Below are 15,000 nucleotides of genomic sequence, written 5' to 3'. Positions count from 1 at the left end.
CAACATAAATTACAGAACTTTTGTCATAAATACGTAAAAATAATCACAATACACAAATTCAGTTTTATAGGACGCTGAAGATGTGGATCGCCAAATATTTAGATGTTATAAAATATGGAAGCGTAAATTAACGTTTATTTATATTTTTTATCGTAATACAAGTAACTTTAAGTTTATCGACGCAGTGTGATATAGTGTACTTTTGTGTGTTGCGTAATTCCAGCGCTGGCATATTTTTCCATTATCCTTAATTATTTTATGACGTGAGCGCGAATATAATCTCCAAGTGCGTCTTATCGCTTCCTGGTTTGTGTCTCGCTGTATCCCGCCAGCCGCTAGTTCCAATCAGCCGCCAGGAAGCTGCATTGAGAACCTCTCCCGACGCGCGACGGATGGCGGTTATATTACACAGACTCCACTACTAAATCTTCGTTTGCACCGAATTTATACTAAATTCTAAATTATCCTACCAAAGATTCACGCCTGTTCTTGTAGGTGGTGGTAAGTTAGTGTTTCTCAAAGTGTGGACCGCTCCATGTTTCTGTTCCTATAAAACAATAGTTTTGATACTAAAAAATATTCATAAATTACTTACTATAATATATCAAAACCCCGAGTTAATTTGCAGTACGTTTCGTTTTTTCTGCCTTCGTAGTATAGTGGCTACTAGTTTTTGGTTACTTACATTGCCACTGGATTCAATTCAATTCTGGGGTCTCACGTAAATGTTAGTTGGATAAATGTATGTTATTTATTGATAATTATTTTTGGGTCATTTTTTCGTTATAATATGTATTTTTTACTTTTTGTGAAAATTAAAACAGAATGAGTGCTGTGAGAACTTTTTAAAATGAACTGAATTTTAATTTAGTTTGCGTTTTCTCATTTTAAAGAGTTAGTTTAAATTAAAGTTTTGTGTATTTATATAATAATACATTAATTTTTTTAATTCCCAAAAGATGGCTTTTTTTTATATAAGCTTTCACTCGTTTGCAAGTGATTTTGTAGATGAAATTCTAACTAGCACATAAAATTAGTGTTTTGAATTCAACATATAAACACCTACAACATCCAAAATCAAAGCAATATGGATGTTCAGTTATTCGTATAATGTAAGGTTCTTCAAAGCATTTAAACCAGCTAATGGCCGATCGTAAGCACTGTAAATGGCTCACTTTCTCCAATAAATAAAATGCCTCCGTTAAGGCCTTTACACTATAAACGTATTATGAAAAAAAAAACTGAAACAATTTTTTCGTAAATATGATTTCTGTTAGTAATATTTGCGTAAACAATCTGCTGCGACTATTTCGCATTCCGGTGGTTTATCCTCGCACCACAACTTGACATGCCCCGAGTACTGTAGCGCTAGATACCCCCTTTTGAGCTAACCGCGTGGGGGGCGCCAAATTTTATCGTCCGCATAATTTATGACCCCCTTTAAAATAAAAATTAACACTGAAAAATTCGCGCTGAAACGCGCAATAAATTAATTATTCGAAAACAGATTAAATCGGAAAAACAAATTGCCCCAATTCGCCATCCATAGAAAAGGCCGGAACGAAATCTCGATTCGTTCCAAATACTTTCTTTCTGATATTTATGGTCGCTCTTTATTAAGATTAAAGCTGGAATTAGGGAATGATTTAAGATATCAAAATCAACCCAGCGTTATTATACTGCACTAACCCGGCATCGCGCTAAGAGCTTTTGCTCAAGATATTTTTTTTAAATAGGTACTAATTTTCATATGTTTTGCCCTGTGGCGAACCAATGCCTTCTATATCTTTCAATATTTTAGTACTGTGTTACTGTTCTTAAGCATGTTTCCATGCCGGTGTAGTGATTGTCCTGTCGTAGAGATAGGTACATCTCAAAACCAGTTGACTAGAACTATAATAACTTACATTTTGTTAAATTTATTTGTATTTTTTAAACAAAAACATAACTTAACATGATGTTTTACAACTATTTGCATGCTTTTAAAGCATTGATTTATCAGATAGTATTTCTGTAAGTATTTTAACATCTGGGAAAATTACCTTTATTCTTTTGTGCTCTGAATTACTTTGTACCTAAAACATCATATTATGCCTCAAATAAATAAATCTTAATACATAAACGTACCTTTATGTTTCTTAAAACATTTTTCCATTCGAATATAATCGCAATAGCCTGTTTTTGTAATTTGTATATTTATTAAACTGCTGTAAAAGGTGTTCTCAGTTCAATGCTCCTGGCTCACCTGCAGCGCAAAGGTAGGAGGAGTTGACAAATTACCTTTTTATTAGAACACCCTGGTGATATATATCGCCATTAACGATCTTTTAAAAGGGAACATCCTTTATTTGGCGACATCTCGTGAAAGATTACTATTATACATATGTTCGTGATTACATCTCTTCTAGCAAAGTACTAAAACAGGTATTAGAACCAGACACATATATCTCACAATCCAAATGCGATAGTTAAACCTATTATGTCTCTATAACTAACAAGTTATGTTTATAACAATAACATTTTAATAAATTTTTTCTTCTTTTTTCAATAGTTTTCTTCGTAAAAGCTCATTTAAAGATTAATAACAATGAAAAAAGAGAATTGAACTTTTATAATTCATATAATAAATAAGAGTTCAAGTAACAAATAGTCTAAAATTGTTCTAATATGCAATATTTGGTATTTTTTTGTTCCTTATAACATAGAAAAAGAGTGTAATCTGTCGATAAAGGTAACATATATATGAAGCTTAGATTAAACGGTGATAAAAATTTAACAAGGTTTTTTTTTACATATTGCTAAAATTAAACTATCACAAACGAGTTGATAATTATAGTTTTTAGCCCACCAATTATATTCTATAAAAATTGTAAGCGATTGTTTTTAAAATAACGAAAAAACAATAAAAAAAGAATTATGTCATAAAATTCGTATTTGATATAATCGTGCTATCAATTTATTATTTTTTGTACATATTGGATATTATTTTTTACCGATCCAGTATTTTCAATTTGATTTTGGTCGAGAATCTAAAAAATATCATAATAATATAAGAATATCAAATAGGGGTTAGATGAAAATCTTTTATTTTTCTTTGCGTGAACTTTTTATTACAAAATATAAACAATTTATTTGTACATTATAACACGTTTAGTGGACAATTAGCAACCTAAACTATTAGGGGATGAGAATATCTGATGTTGAAAATCATTGACAATAAATATTTAGCTCCCTTAATAATAGAGTTAAGGGAACGATAGTTAAAAGTTAACTTTATTTGAGGGTTCCTTCACTTCATCCATAATCGTGAAATAGACAATTTATCTACATTTCAGACAACCCCGTATAAATTATTTTGGAAGGGGTTTACGCTATAGTTAATGATCCAATTTAAAGGTTTGCTATATTTTTCCTAGTTTAGGTTTAAATTTAACTGAAATTTATGGGTGAATCTTACTTGTAATTTAGTTTAAATAGTTATATTTATTAAAGTGGAAGGTAAACGCGGCATAGAAGGAAGACTTATGTCCTGGCTTAAAAACTTGAGAGAATGGTTCCACTGTAGCACTATCTCTGTTTAAAGCGGCTGCAGACCTAGTAAATAATGTCATGATGATTGCCAACCTTCAAAGTGGAAAAGCAGGATTTTTTAAAGTATACACTAATCCATATTGACTGGTGAATAAAACACAAGGGATTGATAACTTTGTGGCATGGTAATAAAACACTCTACTTATCATCCATTATTTTTAAAAGTGGTATTATTTGATTTATTGTTTCGGCATTAACATGATGAAATTGTTAAAGAAAACACTTTTTTACCACTTGAGTTTATTTTATGACGACTTGTTTCGAAAGCTAAGCTTTCATCTTCAGGTCTAAATGTAAACTTACATTTAGACCTGAAGATGGAAGCTCAGCTTTCGAAACTAGTCGTCATAAAATAAACTCAAGTGATAAAAAAAAAACAAATGTTTTCTTTAATAAAGTAGTATTACACAAAGTAAACAATGAATTATAAGGAGAGTCTTTTAAAACACTGTATGTATGTATATGTATATATGACGCATCTTACAAGTATTCTTATACGAGGAATAAAATGAATTGCACAATTTTCGTGGAATTGTATAATTGGCTTTATTTTTATTAATGTAACTATTTTTATTTTATACTTTTACTAAATGTAAAGCTGTATAATTCCCAAATAAATAAATAGAATAATAATAATAATAATAAAATTATAATGCTCTTACGTAAAAATTACAATTATATATATTTTTGAAACTTTTTCATAATAAATAAAATAAAACACTTTTTAATACGTTTGAGGAGTATTCCTGTTGCGGTCTTTCCCTGAAACAGGATGTATAATGATCACTTCCGTTATGAAAACCATTTGATAACATAATCTTCTTACAACTCCCTACCGCCTCGCATTGAGCGCCCGGCTCAAGCTCAAAAATGAAAATAATGATACTTTTTTAAAACGATATTACCATCATAACACTGTTAGTTCCTTTTTTAATATCGTTTTTGGGCTCGTCATGAAGCAGTCATTACTGGTAACGCATATTGAATTTACAAGTGAATCGATTGCATCCCCCCGGCCTTATCATTTTGTGGCAATTTCCTACCCCATCATCCCCTCGCAGCGGTTTCCACACATTCTCCTCCCGTCGCCTCTGCAGACACACAAATTAATGTGACATTTTCCTACCTGGAAGGGACTAAATGACGCTCAGAACGGAAGTGGCCCAACCAACCTTTTGCATTTTTTGATAAACACATTTGTGAACATAAATATATCGAGTCAAGGGGGCGGGCATGAATTATTGTATATGGTTGCTTTTTCTATTTAAGTTATCCAGAATTTTATTCGAGAGCACAGATTGTCACACTTTATGATCGCGCAAAAATATGTGAAAACATTTTTGTTGATACTATCTCACACGATGTTTTAAATTGGGGACCTAAATATTTTTTTGAAATCCTTAAAAATAAAATCTTTCAACCCTTATCCGCACTCAATGGTGCATAGGGCACTGAATCTTAGCGACATTGTGTTATCTTGATCGTTAATTGTATGAAGGCAAAGTGATCAGCCCTGCGTTTCTTGTACCAGTCCAGAGTGATATGAAATAAATACGAAAGTGAAAATCACCCATAATTATTATGACCCCCCTGGGAATCCTGGGAATCGAACCCGAGACCTCTAGCACAGTAGCCAAACAAGCTGACCACTACACTTTGGAGGTGTGACAAAAAATAAATATTACAACTATGCATTTTAATCTATTTCTTTAAATAAATCATTTTACATTAAAAAATACTATTTAATTTTCAGGAAAAAGTTTAATTTTACTTCATTAAATTAATCAAACCGTTTTTTCATTTTGTGATGCGATATTAAACATTTAAATAGGATTAATACAAATATAAACTACAAATAAATAAGTACAAAATATTTTGTATTTAAAACAAAAATCAAAAATAAATATAGACATCTAAGTGTGGAGATGGATTTTGATTTTCAATAAAAAAATATTTTGTATGTACTACATCATAGCTGATAAACTGTAGTCATTACTTGTAACGTAGGTATTGGAAAATATACGTTAAAAACTATAGCGATTGTTTCTAAAATATTTTTTGTCTTTTGCACGGCTGTTTTTGTAAAATTAAAAATATTTTTTTTCGATACTATCGTTAAATACATTTCTGTAGAACTCTTTACATATCTCTCCAAAATACCATTTACCAAATATTATATTACTTCACGTAACTTTAAATAGAGTAATATTATGTTTAAAACACTTTTTCGATTATTTGATAAATGAAGGATATGACAATTGGTAAAAGTGAGTTATTTATTCGTTTGAATTTAGTTGACTATTATTCTAAAAATCTAAAAAAAAATTGAAATTTAAGATGAGAGCGTATTTTATTTGATAACAAAAGCTTCATATAGCTCTAGATGGACCATGAAAATTCTGAAACACGAGAAATGTTTCCGCTTTTCAGGGTTTTCTCTTTAATTTTTGACCTGCCAATTGAGGGTTAATATTGAATGATATTTCTGTATATTCATTAGTTATCGCAAAATACGAACGTCACATTGAATCGCTTTTCGCTCGAGGCAGTCTGTCACACCAACTCGTGGGGAGGAATACTTCCTACAAGCTACAGGGGCGCTAACCACTTTAGTATCACACCCTATCGTGTCATTTAGGGATGACACTCTTACCCCTTCTCTCTAGTTGCATATTTCAGATTCACGCTTCGCCTGTAAGGGACACCCGATATTATTAGAATGAAGCCTACACACACACAAAAAAATATCTTTTTTTTTTGTATTTTTTTATAATATTTTATTTATTGTTTCGGCATTAACTTTGTGGTAAGACATGTTACAATGATTAAATAAAACACTTCGTTTTTTACCACTTGAGTTTTATTATAGACTACATGTTTCAGAAGTTAAACTTCCATCATTCAGGTCTGTATAAAACTCAAGTGGTAAAAAACGAAGTGTTTTCTTTAATCATTTTTTATAATGTTTGTTAAAAACAGTCTTCAAAATAAAAATGTGTAATGAAAATAGATTGATAAAAATGTCACTTTTCATGGTGATTATTTATTTGTTTTTGCAATATTTAAAGATATATTAGTAATATATAACAAATTTTTAACTATAAAGCATAAATATTGGTTTAACGTCGACAGTGAAACGATAAAAATTTGTTTGATATTTCCGTGTATACAATTTTGGAATCGGGCTCTAACGAGATTTTTTCTACTATAATAGTTACACAAAAAGACATTTCATTATTTGTTTCAGGAATTAGTTTACAGTAAGATCTATCCATTTTATATAGAAGTTTAAAATTATTTTGATTCAAATAAACATTTAACTAAACGTAAGATTTACAAAGATAAGATTAAATATAAAATTAGCCATATTTCTTTTATATTGAATGTTATTCCTATAATATAATTACTTAATGCCTGTACATGAGTTTTTTATTCCTCAATAAAAGTTTTTTTGAATAAAAGTAATTTCAAATGATGAAACACTAGCCCATATAACAGCCTCTATTCCTTGCTTATAAACCAACATATGAATGATTGTCTGCGGGAATGTCAAACAATTTACGTCATATTATTAGATTAAAACCAATATTGTTAGCTTTTCCACTTTATTTTTATCTGACCAGCGACTGGATTTCGTCGTTACCGACATAATCAGACCAGTCTGATGATGTCGGTAACGACGAAACCCGGTCGCTGGCCAGATAAAAATAAAGTGGAAAAGCTAAAAATATTGGTTTTAATCTAATAATATATTAAAATGCAATTCCATCACGAAGTGGATAATATAAATCTATTAAAAAATTGACGTCAATCATTTCGTTTAAATGGGTCACTCAAATATTAATATTTTTACTCGCACCATATTAGATTGCCTCCGGTTTGTATACTTATTCAATCGAATAAGTAAAAAGGTAGAAAGATCAATAGCGCGTTATACTGAGAAGGGCCTGTCTCTGTTGTCCTTCTGAAAGGTTTTGCTTTTTTGGCTCAAAAGGCTTCCTTCTATTGGACAAAATGTGTTAATTTAAATTTCCCGGAACTCGACATAAACTTTTTGTTTGACTGTTTTAACGAAATTGAACAAAAGTCCAAATATCTTACGTGTTTAACTTATGATTCACTTCAATATATCGGTAGTGTAAAGGCAAAGGGTTTTATCTGTCAAATTTTTCATTTTCTAAGTCTGTTCCACAAAATGTCTAAAATAGTGTATTCCATAATCTGGAAAAAAGATACAGCTGTAGTTGCAATACTTAATAAGTTTTATTGAGATATGTTTATAAAAAAATACATGAAACAAATGAGTTATTTAATTTCACAAGTTTGTTTTTGCTCTCCTGTAAAATTTGGTCTGAGACAGGTATACCCCTTTGCTTTTACACTACCGATATGTTCTTATGTGCTTGACTCGAAGTAGCGCAAGTTGTGTTCCTCGCAATATTTATGAGTTACATGAATTTATGAAATATTTCGAATCAATAAATACTGCACATATTTCACGATATTGACATTCTCCTACGACTTTATATCTGCTCGAACTTTCTGCATGGTTTATAAGCGCATAGCTTATTGCATACATGAATAAATGATATGATGATTTACTTGAATATATACAAATGTAATGAAGGTTTATATTTACTTCTGAAACTTTGTTTTAATCCATTTCAATCAGTTTGACATCCGAAGTAGATGATTAACACCGGCTACGTCATTTGAAAATGCAATCTTTAAAATCAAAACAATAATTGTGGGCATCTTAAATAAAACCAAAGGACTAAATAGTTCATAAATACTGCGGTATATAGACCAATTATTAAAAACGGGTTCATGATGAATTTTTAACACGATGAAATTCTCACAAACGCAAATTTTTATTTTATCATTCATAGTCAACTGATGCTAGTTATAAACTGATTTTTTTTAATGTATTGTCTGATGTCAGCCAATTTTCGATTGATTTAATGAATTATATGACATTTATTTTGTCAAATATGTCATCCGTCGAAAAAGGCCTATAATTGAAAATATTATTGTTTTTTTTTAAAATTTAAAAAAAAAAATTATGACGGTTAAAAAAAGCAATGGTTGATGCACTCGGAATTAAATTCATTTTATATTTAAGTCTCTACTCGTTTACAAGTGATTTTAACTCTACCAAACAAAATATATTGTAGTAACAATAAATAAAGGATATACCTATAAAGAGACAGAGATAAGAGAAGAAAAAATCAATAACAATAATTAACTGATATTAAAAAAATATATAAATATGTATATATATATATACATATTTATATTTATTTGATCTACATTAATGAAATCATATTAATATGTGGACATAAAAATTATTGTTACCTTAAAAGTAACTATCGAATGAGTCGTTTACTAGGAAAATATTTATATTCATTAGTTCCTTTCAAAAAATCATGTTGAGAACATTTTTATAATTAAATATAAAATAATGATTAAATCCATACGCCCTTCAGGCCCAGAGATCCGGCGACCGGTACATTAAAATACAAAAGAATGGGAAGATATTAAAAAAGCTTTCTTTTTGTTCGGCTTTAATTCGAGTTTTTTGTAAAAGTCGTGAAAATTTAAGATCCGATTTTTTTTCCTTTTGAAAAATTTCCCAATTCTATTTGCATAAATGGTAAAACTTTCAGAACTTTATCATTGAACTTCGTCCGCCTCCCCTCCCCTCCCCTCCCCTCCCCTCCCCCCCCGGCCCTGCGGACCTCCCCCCTCTGATCTACGGTTCGGAATATCATAATTAGCGCTAATTATTTTCCGCTCCGGAAAACTTTGTTTGATAATTTTACGAATACTTTCTGGAACACATCAAAATCAGGACTCGAGAAGATTACATATTTTTATCATTTTTTTAAGAAGCGAAAAAATTAAAATTCATTTGAACTAATACTACAAAAACAGACATACAGTCCACCTTCGTAGTGGTCAGCACGCTCGGCTACCGTACTGGAGGATCCGAGTTCGATTCCCAGGTGGGGGTCATATATATATGTACCTATAAGTGATTTTTCACTCTAATATTACCCTGGACTAGTGTACCTGATGCGGAAGGCTGATTACTTCCTTCATGTGTTAATTATCAAGATAAAACTGCGTTTTTATGATGTAGTACCCTATGCAGCATCAGGTGCGGATGAGGATTTGAATTGAAAATTATTGAACATGACTCCACAGAAAACAGTTATGTAAAAAAATATATATTTTACCGTTTATAAGTTTGAAACTTGAAGGTGATTGTTGATACGTAAGCTGTACATAAAATGTATACAAAAATTTAAGTTATTTTTAATAAAATAGAATAAATATTAGTATATTTTTTTAATCTGCGTTAATGGATATCTTTTATTAAACTGAAACCCGAATACGGTATTATATCAAGTATAATCGAGATGAAAAAATCCATGAAATACAATTATCCCTATGACTTTTAATACTAGGATGAAACGTGTGTCTTTGATTTGAAATGATAAAGTTTCCAGAAAACTGAATAATTTGCAATATTCCATGTATTATGCTTCCACTTTTGGGGAATGACTTTGCATAATTACGAACTGTACATTGTGGATAGTAAATTCATATTTCAGTTTTGTTATTTATGTATTTTAAGTTTGGAAAGTTCCCGTGAAAAGTAGTTTGCCCAACGTCTTATGAAGTTGCAAATAGCATTTTACTACTTAGGTTAGTCTTGCATAAGGAAAACGATTATATTTTACTTTATAAGCTTAATAATAAAAAATGAAAATGGTATTTTCTGGCGTTTCTCATGTGTGTGATTATAATCCAGGATTCGGATCTCACATACTAATATAAGAGTTTCTGCTTAATAAAAAGCTTCTTTTCATCTCACCAATAGATGTCTCTAGTGAAGTTCTAGTGATTCATGAACAAGGTTCCTAAATTGGTTCATATATATAGAACTTCCAAGAATTTGAGTAGTGTGGTTGTCAATAATGGGTAGAATTGGTGAATGTTACACGTGTGTAAAGTGATCACTTAAACCAGCCTATGACGGTCGTAAGCCCCGTAAATGCCCAGACTTCCATATTCTTCTTCATCTTTGATGAGATGTCAAAAAATAATATTAAAATAACTCCTGTAATTGGAGATAATCCAGATTTTGTGAACAAGTATTTGGACACACTCAAAATGTTGTTAAAAATATGTCTTTAAAATCTTAAAAACAATATCATATAGTTTCAAATCCAGTATTTGTTTATTCGCTCAAAATATTGTTCAAAAATTAATTAGAAATTATCTTTGTAAATTAATTCGGAAAGAATGTCATTTATATTTGATAGTGTTAAACAATAATTTAAGTGATCACTTAAATAAGCCAATGACAGATCGTAAACCCAGGCAATACTAAGGTTTTTAAATTGTTTTTTTACATAATCTAACTCTAAGTCTTTAGCAGAATAATATATTTAATATATATTTATATATTAACACATATTACATATACATATTGAACATGCTGGAATCGAACCCCCTACGCTTATTTTGGAGTCGAGCTTCTACCCTACTGCGTCATCCATAAATATACGTGAACTGTGTCTTCCTCCTAGTAATAATATAAAGTTAACCAGCCTATGACGGTCGTAAGCCCCGTAAATGCCCAGACTTCCATATTCTTCTTCATCTTTGATGAGATGTCAAAAAATAATATTAAAATAACTCCTGTAATTGGAGATAATCCAGATTTTGTGAACAAGTATTTGGACACACTCAAAATGTTGTAAATAAATTATCTGGTCAAATTATAAGCTTAATAATAAAAAATGAAAATGGTATTTTCTGGCGTTTCTCATGTGTGTGATTATAACCCAGGATTCGGATCTCACATACTAATATAAGAGTTTCTGCTTAATAAAAAGCTTCTTTTCATCTCACCAATAGATGTCTCTAGTGAAGTTCTAGTGATTAATGAACAAGGTTCCTAAATTGGTTCATATATAGAACTTCCAAGAATTTGAGTAGTGTGGTTGTCAATAATGGGTAGAATTGGTGAATGTTACACGTGTGTAAAGTGATCACTTAAACCAGCCTATGACGGTCGTAAGCCCCGTAAATGCCCAGACTTCCATATTCTTCTTCATCTTTGATGAGATGTCAAAAAATAACATATTTTTAATTTTCATTAACTTTTCTACATATTTTGAGATAACAATAATACATCGATAAGAATCGTTGTGTTGGGGATGAGTGTCTACTGTTTTTTTTTCAAATCTTTATATTGTTTTAAAATATTCGTAAGTCGCATATAGACGCTTTTCAGTTTTATTATAATAGTTGTTATAATGTCGGGAGTTTGTGCCACCCAGTGAAATAATATGTCACCAAAGTTTGGTGAAATTTTTACTGCAGATTTGGGGAAAGAATCCGCAGTGCCTAATTACCCCATTCCGCTCTGAATGGTCCATTTAGACCTCGGTAATGTGATCAGCTCCGTGCTGATGAGTTTAGAGGACGAAGAAGTTGAAAGGAGCACTCGTTAGTACTTTATTTGGGGTGGAAAAAGGAAAACGTTCATCGAAAATTGCTCCTTTTTATTTCTTTTTCAAAAAGGCATGTATATTTAATAGTAAAAAAATAGCGTAGTGAATAGTGAGTTTGACTATCGCACGTGAAGTTCGGATGACAAAAAATCATCTAATATTTATGTTGAATAACTTTAAACTGGTTATGTTAAGCGCAATAAAGATCAACTTGTCCTCGCGTTGTACATGGTCAAGTTAACACTGCATCATTTCGATACAGTATGCTATTTTAAACATGTTGCGTATTGCATCAACTCATAAGATTGTTTACCCTTTCAATTCGGATATATTCGTCCTACATATAAATATCTAAAAGAGCTTGTTTTCTCATTTTCCAAAAAAAATACAGATGGCGTAAAAATCTCGCGTGCAATAAAATTATTGCCACAAGGAGTGTTTAAAACTAAAAACTAGGTTTCATATAATTGTTCGAAACATAGATCGCCACACAAATAAATATTAAGAGTTCTGTATTCTATTCTACATATATCAAACATTTTAATTCATATCAATCCTATTGGAGTATGATTTGGACTACAAATATTAGAAATACAAAGATGGGTAAATAAAAGATTGAATAACCATTTAAAGGCACTCCCTTACTTTAATAAATATTTTTCAAAGAAAACAAAACAAAATCCCACAAATTCCTTTCAAATACTAAAATTTACTTTACGTATTGCTTTAACCACGACGATTTTATGTAATAATATCATGTTTCTGAAAAAAAAAATAGATAACCGATACAATATAACTATAAAAATATTTATGAAACCGATACTTTTTATATGTATTTCATACAGACAATACCGATATATTTATAATATTTAATACGAAGAAGGTGCATCAAAAAGACAAAATTCTCATACTAAAAAATATAAATACTTAGTGGCCAATACCTGTCAGAGTGCCGGTAACTGAATGTTTACACCATGTCCGCTATTATTTATATTTAATCGCGCCGTTTTATTTCAGTATTTTTATAGAGGTAACTCAAACTTTTTTTTAAAGTACTTACATAATTTTGTGGCAGGAAAATGTTCGCTCGCAGTAAACTTTTAGTTTGCACCCGGTACAAGTTCAGTAGGTTCGAGTATATACAGAATTCTCTGCGTTTGAGCACTTTTAGTGGCAACTTCATGAAGCGACTTTTTTGCCATCGGATCATTAAAATTTTGCAAAAATGCACTTGTGCATACTCCGCCGCAAACTCTGGAGTGTTTCAATTTTTCCGCCTCCACCTACAAAGTACAATATATGCTATAATGGACTAACACCACTTGTGCTCCTAACACTGCAAATTCTCAACTCGCATTTGAGAACAGTTTTTGTTGAAACTAGCCTGATATTATATAAAATGTGTTAAACTGAAAGTTATGCTTTATTGTTTCAGTAACATACGATCACTTTGTTTTAAAATTATATCATACATCTTCCTCAACGTGTTTTCCGAATTCCGTTCATGCGTCACGAATTACTAAGTAAACGTTAATTAGGACTTTAGTTTTTATCAGATCTCAAAGTCACAAACAATGTTTAAAAACAAAAATATGATATAAAATTCCTTATTAACATATTTCAAGTATTTTTTATGATTTGATAGAATATTTGTATTTGAATACACAATATGTCATACATATGTATATGCATATCAGGATACGGGACCAAAGTGGTCTTTTTTTATTGAAGTATAAAATCGGCCATCCTCAGTTCAATTTAAATTAATTTTGATATTTTAATGACTAATGAATTAACCGATTCGAATTCATCTAACATATGTTTTACATCTCATTTCTCCAATTGCCTTCAATTGATAAGCGAATTGATTGAAAACAAATAATAAATGTAATTATTAGGTTGTTACTTTTATGTGAACACTATTTTATCTTTCAAATTAATGTTTGTCTTTTTCGCAACAATTTTGTTTCAATTGAATTGAATTATCTTAAAAGATATTGGAGTCATTATGAATGAAACATTTCATTGGTTTTCCGAATAGTATGGGAATACTAACACATATTTTTACAATGAATCTTGCGATAAAGAATTACTCAATTCCTGATTGCAAGATTCATCCAAAAAAATCCTGATGAATTGAGAAATTTTGTAGGGCATGACATATAATCTTCCCTTTGTATAATTAAAATGCTTGAGTTAACACCGCATTGATATCTCTAATAGTGATTTTTTTGTAAAATACTTTTATATCGTAATGGCAGTACCACATGTCGAAAGTGACAGTAGTAAATGAAATACTTTCATTAGTAATGCCAGATATCGTGGCTTTTGATAACTGCTAAAATACAGTATACCCACATGCATTGTGATGTTAAATATAAGAGATTAGTTTCTTCTCTTTTTTATTTTGACAAACTAAGCCACAGCAACATATGGCTGAGTACGTCTAATACTTTTTATTATTATAATTGTTCAAAATATAATTTGACACGATACCAAATGTAGAAATCTGCTTTCAAAATAAACTGTAAAACACTACGGGTAAAACAAGTAATCTTACAGTTTTTTTTGGAATTAGAATGTTAAGTAAAATTGACGTAGGTACTCGTATCTTAGTGATAAAAGTTAAAAACTCCGCCAGTTAAACGAGATATTATTTTTAATGAGAATTTCTGAGCGCAAAATTACATCTTAACTATTCTGCTCAAAATTTTATGCTCTGAGCACTAGCGCTTATTAGTGTTTTTACTTTTTATACAACTATCAAATTACCTCTTCATACACATACTAAATTATAAACTTCTTGTTTAAGGAAACAAAACACCAAATTGAGGAATAAATTAACTGAAGAATTATGTAAATAAGTGTTTTGAGCAGCAAA

At 30.4% G+C, this 15,000-nt stretch overlaps 2 long non-coding RNA genes across 2 annotated transcripts; both read right to left on the bottom strand.

Annotated features, from left to right (window-relative positions):
* Positions 1-471: 471 nt before the first annotated feature.
* LOC148301048 (uncharacterized) lies at positions 472-14,661 on the bottom strand. Its single transcript, XR_015838857.1, has 3 exons — positions 14,478-14,661; positions 13,180-13,402; positions 472-547 (listed from the first exon to the last, which is right to left on the bottom strand). It is a non-coding gene; the product is annotated as an uncharacterized LOC148301048 (long non-coding RNA).
* On the bottom strand, positions 5,882-8,260 carry LOC148301049 (uncharacterized). The gene is made up of 3 exons (XR_015838858.1): positions 8,231-8,260; positions 7,693-7,812; positions 5,882-6,283 (listed from the first exon to the last, which is right to left on the bottom strand). It is a non-coding gene; the product is annotated as an uncharacterized LOC148301049 (long non-coding RNA).
* Positions 14,662-15,000: the final 339 nt, after the last annotated feature.

The sequence above is a fragment of the Brachycentrus maculatus genome, unplaced genomic scaffold (assembly GCF_059751285.1).
Source record: "Brachycentrus maculatus isolate JH-2025_06_01 unplaced genomic scaffold, ASM5975128v1 h1tg000616l, whole genome shotgun sequence".
NCBI classification, from domain to species: Eukaryota; Metazoa; Arthropoda; class Insecta; order Trichoptera; family Brachycentridae; genus Brachycentrus; species Brachycentrus maculatus.
The sequence above is the reverse complement of the archived record's forward strand: the minus strand, read 5'-3'. Positions and strand labels throughout refer to the sequence as shown.